This window comes from Prinia subflava, chromosome 4 (genome assembly GCF_021018805.1).
Source record: "Prinia subflava isolate CZ2003 ecotype Zambia chromosome 4, Cam_Psub_1.2, whole genome shotgun sequence".
Lineage (NCBI taxonomy): Eukaryota > Metazoa > Chordata > Aves > Passeriformes > Cisticolidae > Prinia > Prinia subflava.
In genome coordinates this window covers 22,532,785-22,546,842 of record NC_086250.1, presented here as the reverse complement: position 1 = coordinate 22,546,842, position 14,058 = coordinate 22,532,785, and the positions used below count along the sequence as shown (strand labels likewise).

Sequence of the window (14,058 nt, the reverse complement as noted above, 5' to 3'; positions counted from 1 at the left end):
GGGAGGATTCACTTCCTTCTGACAGAGCTGGGCAATAGCTCTTCCACTTTGGTGGAAGTTACCTGGTGAACCACACACATTTGCCCTGTTGGAACAACTTCGTGAAGAACTTCAGTGATGCCTCAAATTATCTAGGGGGAAAGTGCCACAATTCCTGGGGAAGGGCACAGTATTTCAATTACATGAAGATATTTGAGAGGGATTTTGAGTGAGATGCACAGTCCCACCAATTCCAATTCCCCGCCCTCAAGCTCCTGTTGCCATGGCAATGTTACTGACAATTTCAATGCATAAACCCAAATTTGCATTTTAATGGAATATAATTAGAATGCTGAGATAAACTATTCTTCCTTGATAAAAGGTACCATAAACACCACATCTCACAAATATGCTCTACCAACAAGTACTGCATACACACACACACAGAGCCTATACATCACTGGGCTGTGGGAGCTGGGAAGTTGCTTTAAGTTCCTTCATGCCTACCTGGGAAGTTTTAAATCCACCACAAAACCCCACAGATAAATGGGGTAAATTCCATAATTCCTGATAAATATCGGATATTTGCTGCAAACTGACTCTGTCACCTCCTGTCTGCTGTCCTCTCATACTATCGTCCCAGGTTCAGGCAGGGTTAGCCCATATCTGCTGTCCCAACACTGGCCCCTATGATACTCTGTATGCTGACAGCCCCCCAGGGGCTCAGTAGCCCCTGAGATATCCCTGAGATGATATCCCAGGGATGATGAAAAACCTCTCCCTCTCCAACTCTCCTAATATTTATTTTCCTTTTGTTTTTAGCTAAATTTGTCATGAGATGTGCTCTCACTCGGTTTTCTGCAATGCCCAAGAGTGTATTCTCCAGCTCTTGGATCAGGAAAGGAGCACTTTGTTAGCATCTATCCCACACTGTCAGCCAAGAAGCCAAATAGCTACAAGAGGGCAGAAGGAGATTTTAAAAAGGAGATGTTGCCAAGACATCTTTCTTTACTTCAGTAAAAGGCAGGGAAGGGAATGGAGGAGGGGGAGAAGCTATTTATGCACCAAATATGAAATCAAAAAATGAGTTTCTTCTGCCCTTGAAACAAACTAAAATCCAAGCAGGCAGCTGACAGGAGTGAATAGACATAGAAGAGAGAAAGAAAAGAAATAAAGGAGAGAATTGAAGAAAAGCAAACAAGTGAATCAGAAAACCTGCAAACTGCCTGGAAATTGTTTTGGCTTTTCAGTTGGGAAGTGAATTGACACATACTTGGGTAGCAATAATCACACCTGGGAGAGTCTTAAAGCAGCAGCAGCCCAGACCACCCTCTTCTGACCCAGCTGAATCCCACCGGGCCACTCAGCCTTCAGGGGACTTCAGGCAGCTCTGTGAACAAGAGGATGGCACAGGAGCCACTTCTGCCACGAGACAGAGTCCATCTGCCTCATCTCACCAGCCTGGCCTGTGAAACATAAGCCACGTGTCCTGCTGAGCAGCACTGACAGTGCACCACTGACACTGAGTTGCTATCTGACAATGCATCAAGTAAATGAAACAGAAGTTGCTCCTCAGAACTCTATGGCCTGGATCTGTCAACGTTTTCCTGCAGAGCTTTCCAAGGAGTCTGCTTCAAGTCCTGCACCTTCTATCAGTGCTGGCCAGCTAGCCATGTCCTCTCTATTAGATCTGTATGGTTAGGGCTCAGAGGGTTCAAGCAGCTGCTTGAACTGCTCCTCCTCCATCATCCCACAGAGCAGTCAGCCTGGTGGAATCCTGATTTCTCCTCTACGATAATCTTTTAGTCCTGCTCGTCTAGGCTGCACAAAAAAGAGCATATCTGCCTCTCAATAACCCCACCATTCCAGCTAGCAACCCCATTTAATCTCTCTGGCCTCCTTCATTTGCCAGAATCAAATATTAATTGGGCTGCACTGTGATAAAGCGACTGTTAATGTACCTTGGCATGTGAACAAGTGGAGCTGTATTCAGCCTCCAGTGCAGCACACAGCTGGAAGAGTAGGGCAGGTGAGCCCAGTGGAGAAGTCTCTGGGGCTCCCCACCAATTTGGCCAGCCACAAAGGCCGCAGGTCCTGGCGGTTTGGATCCAGTTGCTTTCACTTCCTCTCTAGCACTGATGCACATAGCCAAACTGCACACAAACACACACACTTACCTACAGCATCCGAACCGTACACAGTGGACTGGCTGTATGAAATCAGCTGAGGAGCACACACACTGCACCTGCCATGGTGCTGTCTCCATTTATGTAAGAACACCCAGGGAGAAACTCACAGGGATGCTAATTTGTAGACGGGGCGTGTTCCCATCCCAACAAAAATAATGGTGTACCCAGTGAGACATGAGGCTGTACAGCTACACACAACCAGATAGACCAAAATGCTTCCCTGGAGCTAATGGCTTTCCACATAACCCTTGTTCCTTTAGTTTGAATTGCAGTTGATTAACTTGAAAGTAAAAAAACCTAACTCTCCTAAATACCACCTATGCCAATGATACAGTGGTTCATGGGACATTTATTAGTTAGCTACTCTCCCTTAGGACACAGTTTATAGGTTCTGCACAGTACGGGCTTCTCAAAGGTTGGAGACATGATCCTAGGGTACAGTTTACAAAGTTTTAGGAACAAAGAGTGGAGTAAGGAATATAAGAAAGGAAAGAGATGGTCTTTTGATTTAGAGGAACTTGAGTGCTGGGAGTCAATATCAAGAGATAAAAGGCTCACCTTGCACTCATGCCCCACATCTTCAGCAACAGGGTCCCATGACTGGCTTGCCTCCTGTCACTTGACTTCCTTAGCAAGTGTACTGGTTTGAAAGCAAAACCAGCGAGACTCCAAATCAGAAATACAATTTAATAGAAAGAGAAGAACAAACTACAAGAAAAATAAAATATAAAACAAAATCTAAAAATATGAAATTAAAAAATATAAATTAAAACATAAAATTAAAATATAAAATAAAATAAAATAATAAAACAAAATATAAAATAAAATCAATAATACAACAACCACTGACAGAGTCAGAATGCAAACCTGACACCCTGTTGGTCAGGGTGTTGGAAGCAGTCCGAGATAAGTCCTTCCAGAGTGACAGTTGTGGCTCTGTTGAAGTAGAGAAAAGGTCCAGTCATCCTCTGGGAATCCAGTGCAAACAGGTTACCTTGGTGTTTGGGATTGCTGGTTTTATCACAGTGGAAAGGCTTTGGCTCCTCCCGCTGGGTGGAGCATCTCACAATGGAATGAGGTAATGTTATCAGTCATGTGAGAGGCCTTAAATGGCCCATTCACTGGTGATGTCCCTCCTCGGAGGATGGGTGGAGGAAGAGATAAGAAGGCACTGCCTTATCTGGTGTTATCAGGTGTCCTATTAACAGAAGGCATCGGCCCGTCTTTCCATCCCTAGAGTTACAAGAGATAAGAAACAATATCTCCCAACTAGCTTCAACAGATGAAAATAGAATACACATTTGGTTACGTTTTTCAACCCAAGACAGCAAGAGAAAAGACCAGCCCGTGGCAAGCTTCTCTCCACCATTCACCCCCACCGTCTTTGTGGACTACCACGCTACCCCCAGGGCTCCTCTTTACAGCACCCCTGTCAGAGAGGCAGCACCATGGCCGCTTAGAGTACAAAGGTGTGCTGGGGCCAGGACTACATCTGGGTAATGGCAGATGGGGCTGTAAACAGCTATCCAGGGCTGAACACTAATTAGCAAGAGACTTGCTGCCAAACCGGTATGGTAACCAACAGGAGATGAGCACAACTCAGACCAAAGTCATCCTAATGCCCTGATGACTGTCAGACAGGATGGGTGCTGAAAGGCAGTGGTATGGATTTGCACCCCAAATCCCCCATGCATCTTGCTGATTCTGTTCCCAAAACTGGGATGGGTAAAACCTAGAGTAACTCCACATTTGTCCTCAAAACCTCTTCCATGCCCTCTCCCTGCTTCTGGCAAGGCCTTCCTAAAACACATCACCCAACTCAACACCCGTCTCTCCTGGCTGCCGTGCTTGTGGCAGGCGAAATTCAGCCTCACGGTGACATCTAGTGAGGAGAGCCCTAGTGGCATCAGGCATCCGTGCAAGGAATGGCAGTAGCCTCTCGCTGACATTTGTTCCCCAGACTTCAGAAGACAGAGGCAGAGCAGCCTGGAAAAAGCAGCCTGACCTGCAGGGGTCTCATGTCATAGTATATGGGTGTCTGCCCTTGCACCCCAAGAGAGTGAGAGTGCACCAAGTACGAGAGGAGAGGAGAGGAGAGGAGAGGAGAGGAGAGGAGAGGAGAGGAGAGGAGAGGAGAGGAGAGGAGAGGAGAGGAGAGGAGAGGAGAGGAGAGGAGAGGAGAGGAGAGGAGAGGAGAGGAGAGGAGAGGAGAGGAGAGGAGAGGAGAGGAGAGGAGAGGAGAGGAGAGGAGAGGAGAGGAGAGGAGAGGAGAGGAGAGGAGAGGAGAGGAGAGGAGAGGAGAGGAGAGGAGAGGAGAGGAGAGGAGAGGAGAGGAGAGGAGAGGAGAGGAGAGGAGAGGAGAGGAGAGGAGAGGAGAGGAGAGGAGAGGAGAGGAGAGGAGAGGAGAGGAGAGGAGAGGAGAGGAGAGGAGAGGAGAGGAGAGGAGAGGAGAGGAGAGGAGAGGAGAGGAGAGGAGAGACTCAACTGCCAGAAGTCAAGAATAAATCGTAAAAAGTCAGGTTGAACCCTCCAACAGCCTCAGAAATTGTAGATCCTGTTTAGAGAAGCAAAAGCAGTAAAACCAGACTGCAGTCAAGGAAGCAGGGAATAAGACAAGGAAAGACAAAATACAGCTATTAGAAAGAGAGAGGGAAAGGGAAAAAAGGGAGAGAGAAAAAATTACAAAAGCAGAGTGCAGAGAGAGAGGCCTGGCACTACACTGACAAATGCAGCTTGCACAAATGCAGCTTGCCAGCCCTTGGACAGAATATCTTCCCTTGATCTGGAAGCCTCACAAGTTATTCCATGCAGTTCTGAGCAATTCTGAAAAAAATTTTCCCAGAAATTAGGAAACCACAGCTTGTATTGTGGCTATAAACATCCAGCCCTTCAAATCTGAAGGGACTGGGGGACAGGAGGGCAGATGCTCCACCTTTAGCAACTGAAGCAGGGACATGCATGACGCAGTTGCACCCACGGGAAGATTGGGCTATGCCAGCAGAGCACAGAGCAGGCAGGAGCTGCTGCAGCAGCAGGCAACGCTGCCCCAGCTCCCCTGGCTCTGCTCTGCACCAAGCAGCACAGACATCCTCTAACAAGGCCTGCCTAAGGCAGCAAAACCTGTGATGGCCCCAGCTTACCTCCTGTCTGTCTCCAAACCCTTAATAATTGATGACAAGCATGACTAGCTAAACTTTGCTGCATTCAGAGCCAGCTCTGGGGCTTGTAAACATTTTAAGGAGCAGAGAGGCTGGGAACAAAACACAGAGCTTTCCACCTCATTGTCACTGCTTTGAAAGCAGCCATGTTCAGCAACCACTGACATTCACCAATTTCACATCCATGCAGCATGAGGACACATAAGCTCTCAGCTCTCATGCAACCTCTTCTCTGTGTATTTCCAAGCTCTTTACATGAGAAATCATTAATTCCACTGTAACTGGGATGAAATACATCCTTCTTGGAAGAAACAAGACTTTATTTCATCAAAGGCCACAATATTTCCAGAACAGAGGACGACTGCTGCCTTTTTACAAATCCCTCTAGTTAAAGAATTTTATATATTGAACCTTGCCCCAAAATCTTAATTTCAGTTTCTGTCCATTTTCTTTGTATTCAGTGGGGAACTTTTTGGGGGTGAATTTCTCAGATTCTGGCATGGAAGACCTATGTTTCTGACTAAAACAGAAAAGAAAGCCACAAAGCAGGAAACAAACAATGTAAGGAAGGAATAAAGAGTAAATGGAAAGCTAAAAAGAAGGCCAAATATCAATCAGGGAGGTCAGTCTGGAATTTAAAAAGGAAAGATCAATTCTACAAGCACAAAAGGAAAATAAAAAGAGAGAGGCAAGAAAACAAAAAATTAAAGTCAGGAAGTAACAGTCCAATGACTTGAAGCTGATTTAAAAGGAAAACAAAGATCCTGGTAAATTTGCAGGCTCAGATGTTGATGTAAGTCTCATCCAACCCACAGTAACTGTAAGTTCCAAAATGACAAGGGAAGACACCCTGGAAGAGTCTGTAAAGACCTCCATGAAACAGCTCTAAACTTCTGATCCAGCAGTGCCAGTGACACAAACCCACAAAAATTAACAAGTCAGATCCTGATTAAGCAAGATAGGGGCCTAATCTCCCAAGTTTTCAGTACTTCCCAAAGTGTACGTGTGGCAATAAGCGTTGTCCACAATTTACTCACTTTTCTACAATGCTTTGCATTCAGCCTGAAAAACTACAAAGCAAACGTACTCTCTCCAAGCCCTGCCTTTGCTCCTGCCTGTGTCTGCCATCTGTTACACCTGTTCTCCAGCATTTAGCAATGTTATAAATACATATTATATTATAGGATTTTTGCAAATATTAAAATGAATAATATATGTGTTATGTTAGAAAGTTATGCTGTATTAATGTAGTCTATTTTCATAGTGTGATAAATATAGTTTTTATAGCATAATATTGATTTATCAAAATATGAATATTGATCTAATATCAATATTCAACTGTGACGGACAAAAGACTCTCTAACAGTTAAAGTGTATGTTTATTGCGACGCCAGGCAGTACGTGGGATAGTTATGTGGGATAGTTAGTAATGGGTACTGCAAAGATCACAAGTAATTACAAAGTCTTTCATTTACAAAAATGTTGAATGCACAAAATACAAATGCATATTCATACCTCTGTCACTTCCTATTCTCGCTCTTCTCCGCTTCGTATGCTAATTGACAAAAAGGCTATTAAGCATGCGTAGTTTGTTCCCTGAAATGGGTCGGTGGTCCTTTTGTGAGGAGTGGTCACCAAAAGGAGGAAGTAAAATGAGTCTTTCTCGTTCTAAACTTTCAACCTTTTCAATGCAGATGTGATTGATGGGTGGTAGAACTCCCTGTTTCCTGTTTTCCAGGACTATCTCAGTGGGTTTGTGGAAACAGGAGGTCTTGTGTTGTATTGATTAGTTTCTCTATTTGACGAGCAATGAGTTATTAAATCCAGGGTAGCTTATCTTAAATCCGGTTTCCCTCTAACTTTTAACTGATTTCAGCAAAGCTTACCTATTCATTTCAGCTAAATCAGCAACATCTATTGTTAACTGTAACCTTAGCTTTTCTCAAAGCTTCAAAATAGTGTCTCAATATTAGAATAGAAACTATGTAGTGTAAAATGCTTTTTGTAACTAGCTCAAGAAATAAAGAGAGACAATTAAATTCCTCACATCATCCTATCTGGATAGAGATAACAGCAAGGGCACCAAAGGCTCCAAAGGAAAGAATTTATTGCTGCCATGATCAAGGGATTTGCGACTTTGTGGAGCCACAAGAAGTTTTATTTGCAAGATAAATGGTGAGAGAGAACAGTTGAAATTAAACAGAAACACCTGAAGTTGAAAAGAATGTATGAAATTTATGAATATGCAATAACCTATTGTTTTTAAGGAGAAGACTATTTTTTAGCAATCTGTCCCTTGGGGCAGAAACGACAGGCACCCAGATGTGTCATTTCTTTGCCCTTTTTTTAATGTCTCTTATTTTCTTATTTTTATTATTAAACTTTTAAAATTTTAACAAAGGTGAAATGTGTTTTGCACAGCAGTTTCTGGTCCACAGCTCCCCTATAGTTTGTTCACTCAGGCCCATCCCTGCTCCAAAGGGTCTTTATCATCTTCTCCTAGGTTTACAGAGAAAAAGAAAAGCAACCACAGCAGGATAGGTTTTGATCTTTCAAATTGAGGGAAACAGTGGCCGTGAGGTCTGTCACTTTGTCCCAGAGCCAATGCTGCAGGAATGAAGTAGGTGGGGATGGTAGGAGAAAGATCCAGAAACCATGTCCATGGCCCACAGAAGAAATAGGAAAAAATAAATCCCTCTGAGGCCTGGGATCCCTCTACTCCTTCATCCTTTTGACAGTTAAGAATAGCAGTGGGAAACTGAGAAAAATCATACCCCTCCAGCTGCAGAACTGTTTTGTCTGCTCCACACTAGGATGTGTGCGAGACCAGCAGATGCTCTTCTAAAGAGAATTTTCCCTTCAGGGAAAAAATACAAAGTATGAGGGCACTGGACTTTCAGGCATTTTTGTGAGTCTGGATGCTAAAACCCATTTTGCTGGGCACAAAACCTTGTGGCACCAATTCTGCATTATATGCAAATTATTACTAGCAAAGTGCTTTCTTCTGGTATTCTAAGGTCTGAAGAAGGGCTTGTTTGTTTGTTTGTTTTTTCAAATACAACATTTTATGTACCTAAAAATATTTCCTCTATCTACAAAGTGTGCTCCTACGGTACCAGCAGAGCTACTGATACTTGTTCTCTTCCCATTTGGAGCAAAAAATAAAGACCCAACAGGCAGAGGACAAGGATGCTGAGAGTTGCTCAATCTTTGTGCTTCCTTATCTCCTCTGTATAGGAAGTCTTGTTCAGGGCAGAGTTCATTTCTTGCTACAGCATCTTGTACAGTGGGAAGCTGATTTAATCTTAACCTGCCCCAACATTATCCGCAGAACCTGTGCAAGGCAAAGCCAGATTCTTGGTAAACTGGAACAGGTCACTGAAAAGTGAATAGAAGAGGTAGATGTCTGCAGTGGATTAAAAAAAATAAAAACAAAACCAAAACAAACAAAACCAAAACCAAAACCCAACCAACAAACAAAACCAGAATAAAATACTTTCTGTCAGTCTAAAATAACTAGATAGATATCCATGCAAGTGTATGAATCAAAGCCCAGCCCTTGTTCAAATTCAGTAGGCTGGAAAGTTAAATTGCTTTTCAAAGACATGTCACACTCTTAAAGGACAAAGGTTCCCATCCACTTGAGGTACAGGGCAGGCAGTGATCCATGGCTCTTTGTAGGAACGATGACCACAGCATAAACTGCTTCAGGTTGGCAAACAGAGCTAAATATTAATGACAGCAGCGTTGGGTATTGCTGTTCAAGAGAAAATGGGAAGTGGTAAAATTGGACAGCTGATTAAAGCAAAGCGCTTTCCATAATCTACATGTGAAGAAACATGCTGAGGTGAAAATCTGCTATAAATCAGCTTGAAAATCAGTCTGATTCATTTTGGAAGAGACAATACACATATGTGTCAATGTGGACCATACCAGCAGTTCAGACATCAGGATCCTGTTTCCCAAAATCATAACTTGGGTTTTTTTAAAAAGTTCTAAACTAAACAAATGCTTGTGACTGTTATATTTTACTTCTAATTCTGCCATTAGCTTCTGTTTTCTCACATACTTCACAACATTCCTTCAGATTGAGACTCCTGCATAACCCCCTGAATCCAGAAGCTGGAACATGAAGTAAGAGCAAACAGACAGCCACAGACAGCAGTATGATTATACATGAATATGAGGTACCTCTTTGTTAGCATGTAATACAGAATAATAAGGTGGAACAAGCAAATCAGATGTCTTCCAAAGCCCAGAATATTAGGGAAATAATAGTTGTTCCAAGATGAACCAGGAATTTTATCTGCATATTCAAGCAGGAAAAATTACCATTTTTCAATGCCATAAGACAGCAAGCAGAAAGTGAACTGATAATATTCACATATGGAAATTACTTAAAACTCCAACTGATCTGTAGGCTGGGTTGTGTAGTACTTGACAAGCCAGCTACCCACTGAGGCATGAGATTTAAAGAAAGCTATAGAACATGAACATTAGCACCAGGAAGTATTATGTTAGGGGTCGTTGGCTGGAGACAGAAATGACACTAACTCACTGAGAGTTATCAACAAACAGCAAGAGTTATCAACAAACAGCAAGTTCTATTGTTTGGATCTTTCTTATATAGAGAGTTCAAAACTCCCAGATCTAGACAACTGATTGGTCTGAGTTTTAATCCTGCCCACCTCCCTGGCCAATGAGATATCTGCATTTACAGTCGGAAGGGATTGGTTGAGGTCTTTGAGTCCAAATTCATCCCATTGTTGTTCACTTAGGGACTTGTTTTATTTTTGGCCTGGTCAGCTTTGGGGGTCTGATATGGCCAAACTTGTCTGTCCAGCCACAGACTAGTGCACTGTGACAAGGAAGCTTTTGAAGACAGCTTAAATCTCAAAAAGAAAGGCATTCTCAATCTGAAATGCAGCATCTGTGGTTTTTGCCATCTAGATTATTCAGGCTCTAAGATAGTGATTTATTTGGATGTTATACATTTAAATGAAGACCATTTGGCATTCATTCTGTCCCCAAAGTGCTTCAAAGAGCTAACTGAACTGATTTTTGAGGGATTGCAAAGTGATTAAATTTTAATTTTATTCATCTTGGACAAAATTTTAATTTGAATACAGGCATTAAAACAGTACAATGAAATACTGATTATTTTTTTTTTAACTGACATAGACAAAGTCTCATGACATTAAGTTTTTTAATAGTACATACTAGCCTGGAAAAAGCTGTTTGTAGGGTCTTCTCAGCTGCTTTCAACAGTGACTGAGTAAAAGAAAGGCATAGTTAAATGGATATATCATGATGACACAAGGAGCATATCACCACTGAGAGACTGATAAAACCATGAAAGTTCCTGTAAAGAGAAATAAAGCATTTCATATGCGGTGCTCAGCAGAAAGCAGATTTATCAGAAACAGGTAGTTGACTTAATCTAAGGTCAGCAGAGGATACTTTACAGTTTACGATATGGAGAAGACATTATGTGAACTAAATGCCTACATTCTACAGCTATAGTAGAAGTGACATATACTACACAGGGAAAACCCAGTTCATATTAAGAGATGATTTTACATTCCTAATATAAGCCAACACATTTATCTTGTTTAGCAGTACAGGGAAAAGACATGAGCATAATTCTTTATTAAGGTCAAAGAGCAAAGGAAGACTCTGTACCTCTGTCTGTAGGAGTGTGGCAGGTTTTGGTTGTACTAGAGCCACCCAGAAGAAACAGGACAAATGCTGTAATCATCATGTCTGGTAAAGCCAAGCACAGCTGCCACCAGAACACAGTCAGGAGAAACAGCAGTGATCATGCCCTGAGAAAAGCTCCCAGATCCTGTTGAAAGGAGACAAAGAAATGTAATATATTAATAATAGGTACATGATTTCACAATGTTAAAAACCTCACAGCCTACATTAGACCATAATCTTTGGCAACAGATCCAAACCTGGGGAATATGTCAAACCATGAAGTGTACATCCATTTAACTTCTTGGTGAACTAACCAGTTTCAAGACCCTGACCAGACTCTGAGGCAGGAGACTGTGAATGCAGCTAAAGAAAGTACCTTGCCTTCCCTCTTCAGCAAAGTGACCCATGTGCTCATTAACTTTTATTCTGCAGGTAATTGCTGACAAAAATCACAGCAGATCTGCACACAGCTTTCAGCCTTGTTGGTCAAAAGAGGAGTTGCCTGTATTATGGATCCTTGCTACTGAAGGTATTTAATAAGAAAGGAGTCATATTTTCTGAGACACCTACATAACTAAGAGCGTTATTAATTGGCGCAACAGAAATAGAGATAGAGAAGGTAGAAAATAGAAATAGAGAAGGTAGAAATAGAATAGAAATAGAGATGGTAATGGTTTACTTTTGAGGTAGAAAAGGAGATATGTGTTCCATGGACAGGATAATAACTCAGTGCAGCTTCTATCACACTAATTTGTTAAACATGTTTTGCAGTGTTGGTAACAAAAGATGTTTTTCCATCAGATGCCTGCATAAGGCATTTATGAGGTTGCACTGTACTGACAAAATGCATGTGTAACAATGTATTAGGTGTCCCTAATAAATGATACAAATATAGTGTTTAATCAGGAGAATAAGCTGTCTTGAATATACTGTGCAATATGAAACCATGAACAGCTTACACAGAACCTGTAAATTGTATTTTAGGGGCTAAAAGAAAGTGTTTGACTAATTAAGTATTTTTGAAGATACCTTCCCCATAGCATTGACAGCTATTTATCTCACTCTGACCAAGATGAAGATAATGAGTATACAAGCAGTAACAACTTTTCTGCTGACTATATTCTTTATTGCTTTCTTCAATTTCAACAAGAGACTGTCAACTCATGGCTAGTTCAGCTTCTTCACAAAGCTACAATAACCTCTTTGTAACTTTGTGAGCCTTTACACAACTGGAAGAACAAATCTGGCGGGGAAAAAGAGCTGAGCAGGTTCAATTTTCCACCAGCTACTAACAGAAAACAAGAAAATAGAGAAGTGTTCTGCGTTACATATCCAGTGACTGTCCCCCTAAATCAATTTTAAAAAACAGCTCATTAAAGGGAAAACTAAGAGTGAGATGTGACATGCTGAACTAGCCGTAAATGGTTAATGTTCCCCAGCTCTCAAGCCAGGAATAGGCATCACATAAGTCCTGTCCAGAAAAATGTATTATCAGCATTTAGCAGAAACTGACACAGGATGTTGGTACCCATCGAGGGAGGGATTCAGAAAAGACAGGCATTGAGATGACATCTGCAGGGGCTGGAGAACAATTTCCAGAGAATGACTGTCTTTTAATACACAGAGGTTCAACTCTTACTGGTCCCTGTCACAGATCATTACTACAAGAAACAATGAGAACCATTTCTCCCTGCAGGACATGTCTGATCGAGAATAAACCTCTTTCCTCCTCCAGTGTCAGCTTGTTTCTGGCAGCACTGGCTATAATTGAATAAGCTTTATTCAAATGATAGCTAAATTTAGTAGATATTAGCATGAAGTCTCCAGAGGGGTGAAAACTGAAGAAGAAAGCTTTAAACAAATAGACTAAAGTAACCCTGAATAACAGATGCCATTTATGGCAGAGTCAACCTCTCTGCCTGATGAGTCTAGCACAGTTAGATCTGGATTTTGGGGTCTTGCTGAGAGAAAACATGACACCATCCCTTTTCCTCTTGGCCTATGACGACCACTGTGATGGCAGGACTCCTTGTGTTGTCCACAAAATCAGATTCATTACCCGGTGTGCAACAAGCCAATAATTACACACTTAGGAGAGACTTGGTTATTTATTTCAGAGTTGTGTGAGCGTGGGTGCTCGGACATTCCCCAAACCAAGCACACCCACCAGACTTTCCACACCATCATTTATATGTACAAGTTCAGGGTCTGTAACTTTCCAGTTACAGCCCCTGTGTTGTGATGTGTTAGTAGGAGTAATTACATAAACCCAGTTAATTTTTGTGCAGGCTCAGGGGAAGTGCCTTCACCTGGGCAGGGGTCTTTTTGACCTTTAGGCATGACTTTTAGTATTATAGACCATTTAGTATTAGACCATTATTATAGACCATTTAGTATTATAGACCATTATATACATGGACCTTGAATATTTTCCCAAGTTAGCAATGTACACATAGAAATATATCAACATCTTGATTTACGACATCTTTAAAGGTTGTTACTTCCAGGACATTGTTGAGTAAGGAATACTGTTATCAGTTCTATTGATGCAGAACATCTCCACTTACTACTCTGTAAAACTTGTTAGTTCCTGGATGTCCTTGACTAAGGGATGCCGGCTGCTGCCTGTTCCACCGATTAGTTTTTTTCTTGCTGATAAGCATTGAAAGTATTCAAAGATCCTGCATCAAAGAACATCCTGATTTAAGATAATCTTGATATTCACATAATCTAGCCCCAGCCTCTGCCAAGTCAGGGTCACCTAGAGAAGATGACGTAGGAACATGTCCAGGTGATTTTGAATGTCTCCAGAGACGGAGACTCCACGACGTCCCTGGGCAGCCTGTTCCAGAGCTTTGCCGCCTTAAACGCGGAGAAGATCTGCCTCGTTTTGAGGTGAAAGTTCCTATGTTTGAGCTCACGAAATTTTAACTGCTGGCTGTCCTGTGGCCGGGCGACACCGGCAGAAGCCTCTACCCATGCTGCCGGCCCTGGTTTGCCGAGCCGGAAGTGCCGGTGCAGCCGCCCCTCAC

At 42.2% G+C, this 14,058-nt stretch overlaps 1 long non-coding RNA gene across 3 annotated transcripts; it reads right to left on the bottom strand.

Moving 5' to 3' along the window:
• Nucleotides 1–1,031: 1,031 nt before the first annotated feature.
• LOC134549885 (uncharacterized) lies at nt 1,032–13,884 on the bottom strand. 3 transcript variants are annotated; one of them, XR_010080199.1, is made up of 4 exons: nt 13,594–13,884; nt 11,009–11,171; nt 10,547–10,688; nt 1,032–3,401 (listed from the first exon to the last, which is right to left on the bottom strand). It is a non-coding gene; the product is annotated as an uncharacterized LOC134549885 (long non-coding RNA). The 3 variants fall into 3 exon arrangements; XR_010080198.1 differs by lacking the exon at nt 1,032–3,401 and adding an exon at nt 7,185–9,083; XR_010080197.1 differs by lacking the exon at nt 1,032–3,401 and having other exon boundaries at nt 9,913–10,688.
• Between the last annotated feature and the right edge of the window lie 174 nt (nt 13,885–14,058).